Source organism: Ambystoma mexicanum, chromosome 4q, assembly GCF_040938575.1.
Source record: "Ambystoma mexicanum isolate Mex_15411 chromosome 4q, UKY_AmexF1_1, whole genome shotgun sequence".
Classification (NCBI taxonomy): Eukaryota; Metazoa; Chordata; class Amphibia; order Caudata; family Ambystomatidae; genus Ambystoma; species Ambystoma mexicanum.
In genome coordinates, this window is record NC_090928.1 from 270,396,255 (window position 1) to 270,412,597 (window position 16,343).

Genomic DNA, 16,343 nt, shown 5'->3' on the forward strand with positions numbered 1-16,343 from the left:
TCCTTGTCCACGGCCAGCGTCCAGCTCCTGGCGGAAGTGAGGGGTACGAAGTAGCACAGTGTTGCCTAGAAATGAGGCTCAGCCTCGATGTGGGGCCGCGTTGCGCTGGCCATCTTGGTAGGGTAAACAGCTGATCACGGCAAGCAGCAGCAGTTGCAGTGATCCCCAAAAGATTTGGATTTAAGGGGTTATGAGCTTTTAACAGTGGTTCACCAAGTATGCCTGCTCAGAGGGCTCGTGGGATTGGATGCAGCAGTGAGATGAAGTGAAAAGGGCTCTTGCCTTCTCTGCGTCCGATGCTGCGGGGGATGAAGTGAGAAGGGCTCCTGCCCTCTCGGCTTCTGGAGTTCTCTGCTCCTCCACAAGGCAAACACAATGCCTTATCACTTGCCTTGTACACAGCTGGCGTCCGCCTGCCGGCAGAAGTGAGGGGTAATAAGTAGCAGAGCATTGCCTAGAAATGAGGCTCAGCCTCGATGTGGGGCCGAGTTGCATCGGCCATCTTGGTAGGGAAGACAGCTGATCACGAGGAGCAGCAGCAGTTGCAGTGATCCCCAAAAGATTTGGATTTAAGGGCTTATAAGCGTTTAACCGTGGCTCACCAAGTATGCCTGCTCAGAGGGCTCGTGGCATTGGATGCAGCAGTGAGATGAAGTGAAATGGGCTCCTGCCCTCTCCGCGTCCGATGCTGCGGGGGATGAAGAGAGAAGGGCTCCTGCCCTCTCGGCGTCCGGGGTTCTCTGCCCCTCCACAAGGCAAACAGGAAGCCTTATCATTTGCCTTGTCCACGGCCGGTGTCCGCCTGTTAGGCAGAAACCTGTGCAGTTCCCTCTGGGACCACTGCAAAAGATTTAAGACTACAGGTGTTTGGCAGTAAACCCATTTGGTAGCAGTCTGTACCACACAGATTCACTTGGTAGCTGTGGATGAGCAGTCAGAGTTCCCTCAAGAAGACTTAGGCAGTATACAGAGTATTCACAATAGGTCAAAAGAACACAGTAGAACAAGTAAACACTGACCAGGGCTTGGTTTAAAAGAGATATAATTATTTATTTAGAACCACATCTAGAAAAACACACAGGCACTAATAGTAAGCAATTCAAAAACACGTTCACTAAAAGATATACACTCCCTTAGAAGCATATTAGACAAGTCTTAAGTAAAGCCCCACTTATTTTCAGACAGCGGTGAGCGCTTAACGCAGATGGCACTCTAATAATTCATTTTAAAAGGGAGAGAAAAGCAGGGAATAAATTGAAACAGATCCCAACACTTTTACAAGAACACAACAAGAGAGGAAGGCAAAGTAAAACCGTGAGTTTAGAGTTCAGTAGTCCGGATCCACTTTAAGGGGATCAAAACGAAATGTGTCCAAGGTCACACGGTTGCAGTACACAAAAGTCTTGAAAAGGTTCAAAAAGAGTTGGACCAAAGAAAGGGACCAATTAGAAGGTCAAGGCGGCCAGCCCAGTCCAGAAGGTTAAAGGGTTATTATTACCTTGTAGCAATCTTTAGAAAGGGAGGCCTGGTGGACACGGTACCTAGAAGTGGTGAGAATAATCCAGCGGGGGCAGTTGTTCCTGGCAGCGGATGCAAGTCTGTGCTTCGTCCGGGGGAAGAGAGGATCTCGTCGGGGAGGAAGACAGGAGTCCGTTGCACTGCCAGGGAAGAAACCAGCCGCGGAGTTCTCAGGTAAAAGGAGCGGTCCTTTTATTCGCGGTCCAGTGGTAAGTGGCTATCCGGTTGCCGGGGTGCTTGGCACGGGCAATTCGACCACAAGACGGCCTGGGATGCGAAGAGAAGAAGGTAAACTGGTTGTGTCCACCAGTCAGGGGAACAAGCCTCTCCAGCCGGGAGATCTTCTCTGTCATCGGGAAGTGGTGAGTCGGTTCCGCAGGGCTCCACCGGTGGTGTTGTCATGGCAACTTCTCCCTCGTCGGATTCTCAGGTCTTGTGGCGACTTCTGAAGTTCCAGTCCCCAAAGCCCTGCTTTTATGCAGCACACCCCCATTCATTCAGCCTAGCTGTCAATCAAACATGCTAAGTGGTGGGCCAATCACACAAGAGTGCGACTTGAGTTACCAAGGTAACTCAGTCCAGGGTGCCTAAACCCCCTCCCACACTCCCTTTGGTACCCAGACAGAGTGGCACCACTTTTGGAGGCTTCTGTGGAGAAGCCTGCCAAAAAGTGGAACAAAGGGCTCGACTTGGGTTGGAGTCACAGAAGAGAACACAAACGCCATTTTACAATCGAGTCCTGGCAAAAAATACCAACCGGCGAATTAATATTAAATAAATAAACTGGCGGTAAGTTCGAGGCTATGAGAATTAAATAATTAAAGTTGGTAGCCTCGAACAATGGGAAAATCCCATAGGGATATATTCGTGGTCGAATATAAAAAGTAGTATCCACTGCCACCAGCCAAAACTCGATCAGGGGGGACGGAGACGTGCCCCCTCGACTAACAGACCCCGGGGCAATCAAATTGCCCCGACCAGTACGTCACAATTTGATGGTTTGTACTGGTTTCTGTTCATAATTTGGGACTAGTAAAGCCAATGGTGACTTTACATGCCCTGGGAGACAGTAGTCAGTCCCAGGGTATGGAGTCTATGGTGGGTGTCACTATGACACCCCTGTGTTACTGCACGGAGGGTGCTGTGTAACATACATAGTAAAAACACATGAGACCCTATGGAGTAAAGGACCCCATAGCCCATAAAACACATTAACAGTCAAAGGAACACCATAAATCATGTCCAAGAGTGGGAGAAAAAGAGTCTCACTCTTGGCAGGAGAAAAAAAACAAACTCCAGAAATCCAGCAAAGCTGCTGGGGGACTCACTAGGTTAGGAAATTCAGCCTAAAGAGAGAATTCTCCCTAACACCGCCTGCCAGCGGAAGTGAGGGGTAAGAAATAGCAGAGCGTTGCCTAGAAACGAGGCTCAGCCTCGATGTGGGGCCGTGTTGCGCCGGCCATCTTTGTAGTGGAAATAGCTGATCACGGCGAGCAGCGGCGGCTGCAGTGATCCCCAAAAGGTTTGGATTTAAGAGGTTATGAGCTTTTAACAGTGGCACACCAAGTATGCCTGCTCAGAGGGCTTGTGGCATTGGATGCAGCAGTGAGATGAAGTGAAAAGGGCTCCTGCACCCTCTGCGTCCGATGCTGCGGGGGAGAAAAGGAGAAGGGCTCCTGCCCTCTCCGTGTCCGGGGTTCTCTGCCCCTCCACAAGGCAAACAGGAAGCCTTATCCCTTGCCTTGTCCAAGGCCGGAGTCCACCTGCCGGCAGAAGTGAGGGGTAAGAAGTAGCAGAGCGTTGCCTAGAAACGAGGTTCAGCCTCGATGTGGGGCCACGTTGCGCTGGTCATCTTGGTAGGGGAAATAGCTGATCACGGCGAGCAGCGGCGGCTGCAGTGATCCCCAAAAGGTTTGGATTTAAGGGGTTATGAGCTTTTAACCGTGGCTCACCAACTATGCCTGCTCAGAGGGCTCCTGGCATTGGATGCAGCAGTGAGATGAAGTGAAAAGGGCTCCTGGCCTCTCCGCATCCGATGCTGCGGGGGATGAAGAGAGAAGGGCTCCTGCCCTCTCAGCGTTCGGGGTTCTCTGCCCCTCCACAAGGCAAACAGGAAGCCTTATCATTTGCCTTGTTCACGGCCGGTGTCAGACGGCCGGCGGAAGTGAGGGGTAAGAAATAGCAGAGCGTTGCCTAGAAACGAGGCTCAGCCTCGATGTGGGGCCGCGTTGCGCCGGCCATCTTGATAGGGGAAACAGCTGATCACGGCGAGCAGCGGCGGCTGCAGTGATCCCCAAAAGGTTTGGATTTAAGGGGTTATGAGCTTTTAACAGTGGCTCACCAAGTATGCCTGCTCAGAGGGCTTGTGGCATTGGATGCAGCAGTGAGATGAAGTGAAAAGGGCTCCTGCACTCTCCGCGTCCGGGGTTCTCTGCCCTTCCACAAGGCAAACAGGAAGCCTTATCACTTGCCTTGTCCAAGGCCGGAGTCCACCTGCCGGCGGAAGTGAGGGGTAAGAAGTAGGAGAGCGTTGCCTAGAAACGAGTTTCAGCCTCGATGTGGGGCCGCGTTGCGCTGGCCATCTTGGTAGGGGAAACAGCTGATCACGGCGAGCAGCGGCAGCTGCAGTGATCCCCAAAAGGTTTGGATTTAAGGGGTTATGAGCTTTTAACAGTAGCTCACCAAGTATGCCTGCTCAGAGGGCTCCTGGCATTGGATGCAGCAGAGAGATGAAGTGAAAAGGGCTCCTGCCCTCTCTGCGTCTGATGCTGCGGGGGATGAAGTGAGAAGGGCTCCTGCCCTCTCGGCGTCCGGGGTTCTCTGCCCCTCCACAAGGCAAATAGGAAGCCTTATCACTTGCCTTGTCCAAGGCCGGTGTCCACCTGCCGGTAGAAGTGAGGGGTAAGTAGTAGCAGAGCGTTGCCTAGAAACGAGGCTCAGCCTCGATGTGGGGCCGGGTTACGCCGGCAATCTTGGTAGGGGAAACAGCTGATCACGGCGAGCAGCGGCAGTTGCAGTGCTCCCCAAAAGGTTTGGATTTAAGGGGTTATGAGCTTTTAACACTGGCTCACCAAGTATGCCTACTCAGAGGGCTCGTGGCAGTGGATGCAGCAGTGAGATGAAGTGGACAGGGCTCCTGCCTTCTCTGCGTCTGATGCTGTGGGGGATGAAGTGAGAAGGGCTCCTGCCCTCTCGGCGTCCAGAGTTCTCTGCCCCTCCACAAGGCAAACAGGAAGCCTTATCACTTGCCTTGTCTACGGCCGGCGTCTGCCTGCCGGCCAAACTGAGGGGTAATAAATAGCAGAGCTTTGCCTTGAAATGAGGCTCAGCCTCGATGTGAGGCTGTGTCGCGCCAGCCATCTTGGTAGGGGAAACAGCTGATCACGGTAGCAGCGGCAGCTGCAGTGATCCCCAAAAGGTTTGGATTTAAGGGGTTATGAGCTTTTAACAGTGGCTCACCAAGTATGCCTGCTCAGAGGGCTCCTGACATTGGATGCAGCAGTGAGATGAAGTGTAAAGGGCTCCTGCCCTCTCCGCGTCCGATGCTGCGGGGGATGAAATGAGAAGGTTCCTGCCCTCTCGGCGTCCGGGGTTCTCTTTTCATCAGACCAACGGGCTAAGCCTGAATAGAACCTGATCCAAGTACCTGGAGAAGAGCTTTGCAGGAAATTTTAGGAAGAGCTTGGATGGAGTTGCAGGAAATCTTAGGATAAGTTACAAGAACTGTTAAAGACATGTATGACACCAGGAGAAGGGAGCCATTCTCCTGGATGGTAAATCATATTATGGGCCTCATTACGAGGTGGGCGGTAAGGGTTAACAGGCACTGGTAAGGAGACCGGTGCCAGCAAACCCTTCCCGCCCTATTCCGATGTCCCTTAGCGGGTCCCTGCAGGAACGGCTGTTCTGACCAGCTGTTCTTTATGGGACCGGTTCAGGGACCTTGGAGCTAATAACAGGCACACAATTTGCGGGCCCGTTATGTGCGCCTTCCCCATTCTCATTGAGCCCTATGGGGGCTCAAATGGGAATGGGGAATGGTAAACTGAATGGGGACTTACTGGGTCCGCACAGGTCGGAATATCCTGGTAAATCCCCATTCTGCCAGACCGGACCCGGGTTTGGAGGCAGCCATGACCCCATATATCTCATAAGACCAATAGGTTAAACCTGAGAGGAACCCATTCATTATTCTGGAACTTTCAACACAACTGAAGACTGGTGATATCAGAAGAAGGGAGCCATTCTGCTGGTTCGCTTTGAACTTGTGCTTTTGGGTCACAAAGGTTGTGACTGATTCCTATAAAAAACCAGGAGGAGGGAGTCATCCTCCTGGATAACTCTAATTGGTAAGGTTTTTGTGGTATGGCTAGAGCAGAGGAGAATTTTGGACAGAGGGCGGTTATTTTATGTTGGACAATCATCCTGACGACGAGCATCCAGGTTTCCTTAGTTAGGAAGAGACTACTCTTTTAGAATATGGGGATTTAGGTTCCTTATAAGTTTATAGTCAAAATACCACCTCTTTGTCTGACTCTTTGCTCCAGCACACCACACTAGTCTCTGGGTTAAAATATCACTCTGCTTCCATAGATTTCCTTTTGGATCAAGCACATAGCCTTAAGCACCACCCTTCTTTTAATGGCTTCAAGTGTAGTGATTTCCTGGAGCAGTTTGTCAGTGGGCCCAGTACTTTCATCCCAGGAAGTACCAAATAAATACTGCTCCCAAAGTCTTGCCATGATGACACAAAGGCATTCTTATGCATGTCTTTATGCTGAAAGGACACAAAAGGGATGAGGCATTTAAGTTTTCATAGATGAAAGAAATATTCCTTTACCACTGAAAACATTTGTGGTCCCATGTACAGTTTAGAATCCATAATGATGCTGAGTTTTGTCACAATCACCCAAAGATGCTGTGGAATTTAAATAAAGCTGCACACTGTACAGACCAAGCTCGAGCTATTAGGAGTAGAGATCAAGTTGTAGTTCCCCAATTAAAGGACAGTGAGAAAAGGTTTCAACATCAAATCAGAATGACATAATTATCAGCACCCACCGTATATCCAGTCGCTCAGCTCCCAGAATAAACGGAGACTCATAGAATACACATAGTTCTGACATGCCCAGCGTTCCATGCTTCTTCCCATTCATGACATCATTCACTCTCTGCCACTCAATCATGTATTCACTCAGGATACAACACACCTCCCTTCCTCGCACCACAAGGTACACCAGGAAAATGAAAACACTGCTCGGGGACATACGAACAATGCAATCATATACCAGTTATAAGAGAAGATGATAGACTTGGTGGCCATCAATGATAGTAAGAAACGAGCAACAGGAATGTCCCGGGCTTCTCTTCCATTGGTTCCGAAGGGCCCACAAAACAGTGAGGTAGACATGACCCAATGGAACTTGCCCCTTCCTTGAAAATAGGAAAGTGTCATCACAGGTGTGTTTAGGCCAAGCTTAGTGATTGTCACTAAGGGTCCTGTCAGGCTGTGGCCTGCAGGAAGGTTTCTAAACTGTGTGCACTGATTTTGAATGATCTCAAGGGGAGTCCAGTGAAATATTCGCCTATGAGAGGGTGTCCAAAATTCATGCATCACTTTGGACATATCCCCGGGGATTTCAGCCAGGCATTGGTCTCTAAAATGTGTGCACCACTTTGGAATTATCTCAGGAGGAGTCCTGTCGGGATTTAGCATGAAGGAGGGTGACTCGAAATTGGCCTGTACCACTTTGAAGCTATACCCCCAGAATCCTGTCAGATGTTGTTCTACAGGAGGGTGTCTAAATATGAGTCTGCACCTCTTTGTAGTTACCTTTAAGAACTCTACCAGAAACGAGTCTGTTAGTGGACGTCTACACATTGGCCTGCGCCACATTGTGCAATTATCACTCTGGGTAAGGGCGTTGGTCTGCAGGAGGGTGTCTAGAAATGTGCCGGAACTGCTTTGTAATTATCTCTCAGGAATCCCGTCAGCCTGCAGGATTTTCTAAAAATGTGTGCATTCTTTTGGAATTATAATAATAATTTGATATTTATAGAGCACTGTGATCCAAAGCGATTTACATTGCATATATTTACATACGTTATTATTACCCAATCGAAGTTGGTACTTACATTAGATGGATGCAATGCTGAGTCTACCTTGCCAGGATTTGAACCTGTGACTTGTAGATCAAAGACAGATCTCAGCAACGAGCACTTAACCTGCTAAGCCATCTTGCCGGAACTGTCTCAGAGTCCTGCCAGGTGTTAGACTCCAGGAGCGTGTCTAAAAAATGCATGCACCATTTTGGAATTATCACTAAGGGGCCCTGCCAGATGTTAGCCTGCAGATGCGTGTCTAAAAACATTTACCTGTCCTACTTTGCAGATGCGAGAGGATCATGTCCCTCAAAAGTGAGCATTTGGTCTGGTGTCTAAATGGCTAAAGTTAATGGGAGAACGTTGGTAATATGACAACATAAATAAACAATGAATGCAATACATTGCAAAATCACAGTTGTCCACTTAACAATGTAGGTGGCAACAAAATTACAAGAGCACTGAGGTGAGCAATCCACATCTGAGGCATCGTTGTGAGGGCCTATCACGCGAGTTCTCAGCGGAGCGAGATCTCACGAGATTACGCACGGGAAGCGCGCAACGGACAGGAAAACCCAGGAGAGTTTACGGAGGCACCAAGAGAATGGCAGGCCTCGGTTCTCCTCCTTGATAAGTGAATCAACTGAAGCTGCTCCACAGGCAGACACCTCCAACTGCAGGGCGTAATTCCATGGCTGAAGAGTAGCCTTGTGGGAGCTCTAGCAGGCAGGGGATGTAAATAGCATCCATTATACATTCAGTGCAGTCAACCTCACTGCACTGCTCTATCACGACTGAACTGTGAGTACTACCCCCCTGTTCTGGACAATCCCCATCCCACCCTTTTTGTGTAAGGTGTCAGAATAAAAACCTTTATCTCAGTCACGTGTCCTGTGTTCATTGGGGGTCACCACAATCGTGCCAACGAATTTGGCCCTCTGGTGCAGTGGGATCTGAATGTGGGCATAGCACTGAGGGGAAACATGCTTAGGTGCTGGCCTCAGACACTGCACCAGGCCGAGGCCATGCTGGAGATGACAGCCTTGCATCCATGAAGCTGCGTGGCATCCCAATGCCGTCTGCAAAGTGTAGTTGCCAGGCTAGTGCTCTCCAGCACATAAACGGTTGTGCCACGCAGCACATTAAGGATGGGCACGCCCATGAGGGGTTCTGGCCAATGGGTGGATGTGGGGCAAGTGAGTACATGGCTACTGATTACTGAAACAGGGCCCACACTTGTCTTTTTCAAACACTGCATCGACATGCAATCGGAATACGGTGCTCAGCTACAGGTAGAGGCTTAGTAGCAAAAACTCATAGCATGGTAATGTCCCAACAAGAGGTGAAAAACAATGTGTGAATAATTATAGATGAATAGACCCCAAGTTGGTCCAGTGAAAAGGCTTATTATTCCAATATTCTTCCGAGCTCTGGGGAAGGGCTGGAGATGTGGCACGTGGTAGCTCTACATTCCACACATGGGTGGCCGTGTGTAAGTAAATGATAAGCTCTTAGATGTCCTAGTTTCAATCTGGAGAAGAGGAGGGCTACCTTAAAAGTGTGTGGGATGTCCAACCAAGCAAGAGGCCCCATCCCCCTCACTTGAGGAAGAGGACTCTGGCAGTTATAAACCACTCTCGCGCCAAAGCCTGACACGTCCAAGAGAGACGCTGTTAAAAGTTATTAGGTCTCTACCGGTAGAATATTGTGGAGCCGGCGGCAGGGACGCGGACGGCCTCACAGGAGCTCGGGGGCACAGCACCATGTTAGGATTGCTGGGGTCACCCAGACTTACTTGTGTTGCAGGGCAGGACCCTGTGAGACCAGGGGCACCTTGGATGCCGGCTGCATCCTGGATGGTGGGTGGCCTGGACTAGACCCAGGGCACAATGGTGATCCGGGGGTGTCCAGACCAGCAGGGACTTGCAGGACCGTGATCATACCGTGTGGGCCTGCAGTCCAGGGCTGCAGGTCCATGATCACAAGGTGTAGGCCTGCAGGCCAAAGGTGAGACGGAGACAACAGGACTTCCATTGTTGGAGTCTGCAGCCGTTCTGAAACACGTGCCTGCAAGTTGCTCATTTTATTAGCTCAGGCCATGATACAGTCATGGACCATCTTAAAAGGGTACTACACTGGGGAGGGTCACACACAACATTCCCCATATTAAAAGGGCAATACACTTGGGAGGGTCACACATAACACAACTCCTTTTTCATAACGAACAAAGACAAATGTTACTGAAACAGAAACTGCAACCCCCCAGCCCTATTACAGAACAACAACACTTATACCACTTGGGAATTGTAGGGTAGACGAATAGTAGGATAGACCACTGATACAGACATAGGTACTCAGGTAGTTGCAGACATATAACACAAATCAAAACACTCTAAACATATTCAGCGGGTGACAGTCGTGGTTGGCAAGCTGCTGGTGGAATGTTGGCCGTTCTACCACATTTTACAAAACCCTTTATTAACCCAGATAACTGCAACTTCCACCATTGAATGACGCCATTCTTAGCTCCTGGCACCATTTAAAGCATGCCTACAAACTCCGGGAGCACAGCTTCACATCTATTTAACTGGGACCACTTTAAGCATATAATCTACATGCAGGCTCACAGCATCTAAACACATGTTTACTGAGTCTTCTCCGAGCAATTGCAGGACTGCAGGAGACCAGTTCACTTTGCATCAGTTTCCGTTCAGGATAGTCCCTACCACAGTCAAGGTCCATTGATGGCATAGCTCAAAGGCCGGCAAAGACGCACCTGTGAGCACCAGGGGTGCCATAGGCTTAGTCCCTTGATGTTGGGGTAGGCAGCGAGAAGCGGGTAGCAGGGAGTCTTGGCTGCGCCACATTCAGGCTCAGTCAGTCCCTTGATGTTGAGGCAGACAGCGAGACACGGATAGCAGGGCGTCTAGGCTGCGCCACCTGATGTTGACAGGGCATGGGGTGACAGCATGCTACTCACCCCCTCTTCTTGGTCATGCTCACCCAGGCAGGAGTATCTCTATACTGTAGTGGCACAGGAGGGCGCAGAAGCACTCGTGCAGAGCTGCAACCCTCACTTGCTCTTTACACTTCTTCTTGGTGGCAGGTGTGGGGCAGCGAGGTGTTGGTTGGCCGGACACAGGTGGCAGGGTGCCTGGGCCAATTCTTCTCCTCCCCCAGGCAGGAGTCACTGCTGTTGATGGGGCAGTTCTCTCTACCCTTCTCTCTGGCAGCATCATTGGATAGTTGGTGTCCCAGTTAAGGGGCTGGAACACCCGCACCCGGGGCCACATCAGCCTGGTACCTGGACAGGGGCGACACCGATGGCAAGGTGTCAGGGCCACTTGCAGAGCAGGTAGTGCGACACCAGTGGCAGGGTGCAGGGGCCATTTCCTTATTCTTCTTTTCTGGGACTCCTGCTCTGTTCAGCCTTGTGGAGGCAGGATGTAAGGCACCTCTACCAATGGATTGTGCACACACCACAGAATGCAGGGACCAGGAAGATCGGGAGCTAGCTGCTTCCCTTTTCAGTCCTGGTCATTTCACTGGGGTCTGCAGAAAAGGAGTTGGTCAGACACACTCGAGATTACCTGAATGAGGCGCACAGTGTGTGGTTAAGGCATGGACATGTATATTCAAAATCACTGCCTTAGATTACATGAGCTCCCACAGTTCACTGCACAGCGCCCCAGGATCTTTACCTAGCAGCTTGGGCTTCTTTCTTCACAGCTCGGGACCGGAGTACTTCATGATCTTCACCGGTCGGTGGGCCTGGCTACAGTTGGAGGTGCACGGGCACCTCTTTTCACACCCCCACAGGCGGGAGGCAAACCCAGTAATGTGGCGGCGGGTGCAGCGTTGCAGCTGGCAGCTCTCCCCTTTCTTTTTTCCACACAAGCTCCGAAGACAGGAGCATGGCTCGCTCACTGCTGATGGCCTCAGGATCTTCAGAGTACCCGTACTTTTCGATTTCATTGCACCGACACACAGCGCTGCATTTATCAAAGCTCCGGCACGGAGCATACAGAGTTTCACCGCCAGTCGGCCCAGGTACATAATGAGATTGCTGCCATGGAGCGATTGGATTTACAATTTGCTCCGACATGGAGCACATCACTATTCACCGCCGGTGGAGCCCGGGATCACTGTGCGGACGTTACTGCTCCAGCAGTGAGCTTTCATCGCTGCACTTCTCCTTTGGGTTCGCCCGTCGAGTGGGCAGCTCCTCCTCTCGCTCGCTCTGGAGATGTTTATTTATGACGGCACTGCCGGGCGCCACAACAGGCCTCTCCTGCTCCTCCGTACTGGCGGCAGATGCCGCTTCTTCCTTGCTCCAATGGGAGCACCATCTTTTTTGCCGCCTAGGGATCTTGGGACGGGCCGGGCACTCACCTTATTCTTGGGGAATATTCAATCTTCTGGACTGCTCCGACTTTCCCCCTAAGTGGGAGTAAAATGAACTAGTTGGCAGCGGATGGTGCTGGGGGCAGGAGTTACATTTATTCTGATGCGGCTGCGGCCGCTCCATTGCTTTCTTCTTCAGGCGGTGGACGCCGCAGGGGCTGCGGACGAACCCTCTCCGTGGCCGCATGAGCACACTCTTCACAGAGGGCCGCACCAGGGTGTTTCTGCCGGCAGGGCAACGGGCATGGCATATCCACCTCCTTTTTACCGGCCGTGGATGCCGCTTCCTCCTTTCTCCCTCCCTCTTTGAAAATGAGGGACAGCAGGGGAATGGGCGCATCGCATGGGTTCTTCACCACTCATTGCCATTATTGTGGGTGTGGCGGCGGGCACACGGCCAGCCTTACAGGTGCTGGGGGGCTCAGCACCATGCTACGATTGCCGGGGTCACCCGGACTTAATTGTGTTGCAGGGCAGGACCCTGTGAGACCATGGGGACACGCCCTGGGTGCCTGGGGCACCTTGGATGCCGGCCACATCATGGATGGTGTGTGGCCTGCGCTGGTGATGTGGCTTGTACATAAGGTTGCACTGCGGGTTCACTTTGCCACTTGGCCTTTCACAGCACCCATTGGTGCTTCTCATGCATGCATGGGCTCACATGAACATTTCTACAGCGTATGTGAATGTGCACAGTCTCCCACCTTCCCTTGTGCACGCATGTAGTGGTATTGCCTTTGTACACATTGCTGTGTGGCTGCACATTCCCCTATCCATTACGCCCATCTATAATGAGGGACACATGCATGGGATGGGCATTTAGCCAGTGAACTATCATGGGAGAGAGAACAGTCATACTCAGCAGCTTTGCCTTGGCTGCTAGCTCCAACATCTGAACTCCCAACACCCTCAATCCCTTCCAAATGGAGGATGCTGCTAGCTTTCTCCTCGCATAGCGTCGGGACAAAGGGCTCCACTATGCCACCTCCTGTGGCAGATGTCTCAGGCTGGAGTTTCACCAGGAGGCTGCTGGCCCTCGCCTTGAGGTCATTCCAGCGCTTTCGGCAGTCCTCAATGTTCTGACAAACCGTGCCCACTGTCTCAACCTTGTCCCTGATGCTGGCCCAGATGGCAGACCTCCTCTGCCCAAATGTCCTCATGTGTCTTCACCCATATAGCGCATCCTCATGCCTGGTACTTTGACTTTGCCTTTCTCCTGTGACATCTTCTCAGTAACTCCTATGTTCAGATAGCAATAGGAAATTGGGTATTCAGAGCGGATTGGAATCTTAAAGATGTCCTTCACCAGGCTTCCTGTTCCTGTAATGATGTTATTTCTGCTGGCAGAATTACTGCTGGTGCTAATTCCACCAGCGGAAATAGCGTCAATTGGCCTGACGGTAAGAGTATTCCACCTAGAGATGGAGGAATTACTGTCCGAAGTCGCGTTTCGGCAGTACGTTCACTGGACGGAATTACAGTTACCACTGATGGTCTGTGTGTGCACCAGTCACCTTCTAATATGGCGATAATTACGTCAGATTCCAAACGGTATTCCAACTCATAATGAGGGCCTTTGTATTTTAAATTAATAGTATCCATTATTGATTTATACAACCAACATGAACATTTGAAAATGGTGAAAAGAAAAGCCACTAAATATCCACCCTCATCAAAGGCTACTAAAATGTCTTTTATTATGAGTAGAAAAGGCAGCTGGTGAGCTTGTGCAAGTGGATCTAGGTCACATGACCTAAAACCCACCCACCTGTCAATCACTGCTAATCTTTTGGCGCATTCTTGGTTTTCTGCCTTTTTTATTCCCCCTATTTAAGCATCCTTTCTTTTGCAGTTGGTGAGTTGGTGCTATTGGATCTAGGAGACGTGTCCTAAACCCCACCCGCCTGTCAATCACTGCTAATCTTTTAGTGCCTCCTTGGTTTGCCGCCCTTCCCCCCCTATTTAACCATCTTTCTAGCCGCTTTTGCAGTTGGTAAACTGGTGCAAGTGGTTCTAAGTCACGTGACCTAAACCCCACCCACCTGTCAATCACTGCTAATCTTTTAGTGCCTTCTTGGTTTGCCGCTCTTATCCCCACACCCTATATTTAAGCAGCCTTCCAGCCTCTTTTCTTTTGCAGTTGGTGAGCTGGTGCAAGTAGATCTAGGTCACATGACCTAACCCCCACTGTTGGAATGCAAGTCCAACATCCCAAACATGAGAGAAAGTACAAGTTAAGGAAATCTCTCTAACATAAGACATGAATCCCATAGAGGGCCAGTCACCTTGTTAATTTGCACAACATATAGGCCTTGTGAAGCAGACAAATAGATAGCCGATTTTCTGAGAATAATCAATGACAAAATATACATCAGACACCTAAAAGCATCTAACATTGAGAGTGCAAACTGTATACAGTAACATAGGAGGCAACTAACATTTAGCAGCACAGTAGAAATAGGTTACACGTACAAGTAGCAGAAGGAGACACATGACACTTAATAGAGTGGAAATAATAGCCAGACAAATATATTAGACAACAGTTAGAGAAATGGTAGGGAAGATATAGAAAATCATATTGGCAAGATAGCCGGCACTCGGGACATATCCCACATAGCCTGCCGCAGGATATATAAACCCCAAGCAGATTCACAGCGAAAAGCCTCATTTGGCGCCACAGCAAATACCAAAAGTCGAGACCGAATTTATAACAAAGCTAGAAAGTAAAGCGTGTAGGGATCTGGGAGCAGCTATCCAGAAGACAGAGGAGGAGCTTCAGAGGGTAACGAAGAGAAGAAAGAGGGGAGGACCATGTCCAATGATAAATGCTGATACATGGATAGCAGGGGAGATCCAGTTGAAAATGAATAGTGCAGTGATTAAGGATGTGAAGATAGAGACAGAAGAGGGGATTCGAGTGGGAAGGAGAAATTAAGAGGGTACACTATGCAGGGAACAGAACCAGCAGAGCTTTGATTGAGGAGGACGCGGGAGATTGGGAGACAGAAGAAGAGCAGGAGATGAAGGATCAGACCACATCCATGGTCAATGGCAGTAGCAAGGGGAAGAACAGGGCAAAAACATCTAACAGAGGGAAGAAGGGGACACAATTTCCCTTAATACAGAAAGGAATATGGAGATCACAGTATGTGGCCTGGGTGAACATGGATACAAATAATCTGATAAAGAAATTACCCATGCTCACTGCAGGAGCAGGGAGGTGGATCTATGCATTTGAGAAACAGACTGCAGGAGTCACCTTAGCAGTGGGAGGCATAAAGAGCCTACCTGCCACTATATTGGGAGAACAAACAAACACAATCTGGGAAAAAGCAGGGTACCCAGGGGTTCGATTAGAGAGTGACATACAGTATGGGGATTCATTCAATAACTGCTTATCCCCGGTCTGGGATGCTTTGAGGAGAGCATACCTAGACAAACCCGACATAGGATCTATCATGGCATGCCAATGAGACCCGATAAAGACCCAGCATTGAATATTCATTAAATTCAGGAGATGTGACGAGAAGAGAAAGGCGAAGCCTGGGATAAAAGTATACCAATGTTTTATCATATGTTATGCAGAGGTCTTCAGTAGAGGTACAGGCAGACCTGGACAAAATAGTGGGCATCGAAGCATAAGGTTGGGATGAGATACAAACGCATATAATGCAATATTGTAAGCAAAAACATGAGAAAGGGAGAAAGAAGAACAAGCGCAGTGAGCATAAGCAAATTTCGTACAGAAAAGGTTAGCAAAGGTGAGCATGGAAGTTGTAGTTGTATTATTAGTGCCACAGATGGGCGACAGGAACAGGAACAAGAACCATCACAGGGTGGGTCAGGGGACTCAGGGGATCACAGAAGGGGCATGGGAGGAGTCCCGGGAGCACAAAGTAACTCCCAGAGAGGACAACGAGGGGGGTTTGGAGGATTAAAACCATGATTCAGAGGGCCGTTTTTATCATGTGGGAAAGTAGGACATATGGCACGAGATTGTCGAAGCAAGCCTCCCTTGCAGTATCATCCAGGTGCACCCCCAAACCTGTATTCTGCCTACGTCCCATAATACAAGGTACCAACATAGGCACATATGCGTTGGGAAGTAGTGTACAGGTCAATGTATGCTCCAGGTCTGCACAGCCACAAAATTCTGGCCCAAAACAGATAACGGCCCCCACTCAGGGACAGCCCATACAGTCTCCAACCCCAAATGTCATGCATAATGTCATACAGCAAGCGCCTTCCCAAACCAACACACCGCCATGGGAACAGAATGCATTACCACGAGGAACTGTGGCACATTAAACAGGAGCAAG

General features: G+C 50.0%; 1 protein-coding gene across 5 annotated transcripts in view; it reads right to left on the minus strand.

Moving 5' to 3' along the window:
- LOC138467666 (protein unc-93 homolog A-like) overlaps nt 1-16,343 on the minus strand; it is a 366,337-nt gene that overhangs the window by 319,844 nt on the left and 30,150 nt on the right. The window contains exon 1 of one of the 5 annotated variants that reach the window (XM_069607848.1): nt 11,322-12,278. The exons of the other annotated variants lie outside the window; for them this stretch is intronic. The gene's annotated coding sequence lies outside the window, so the exon portion shown is untranslated. Of the gene's footprint in view, nt 1-11,321; nt 12,279-16,343 lie in introns of those variants that run through there. 5 annotated transcript variants of the gene reach the window in all.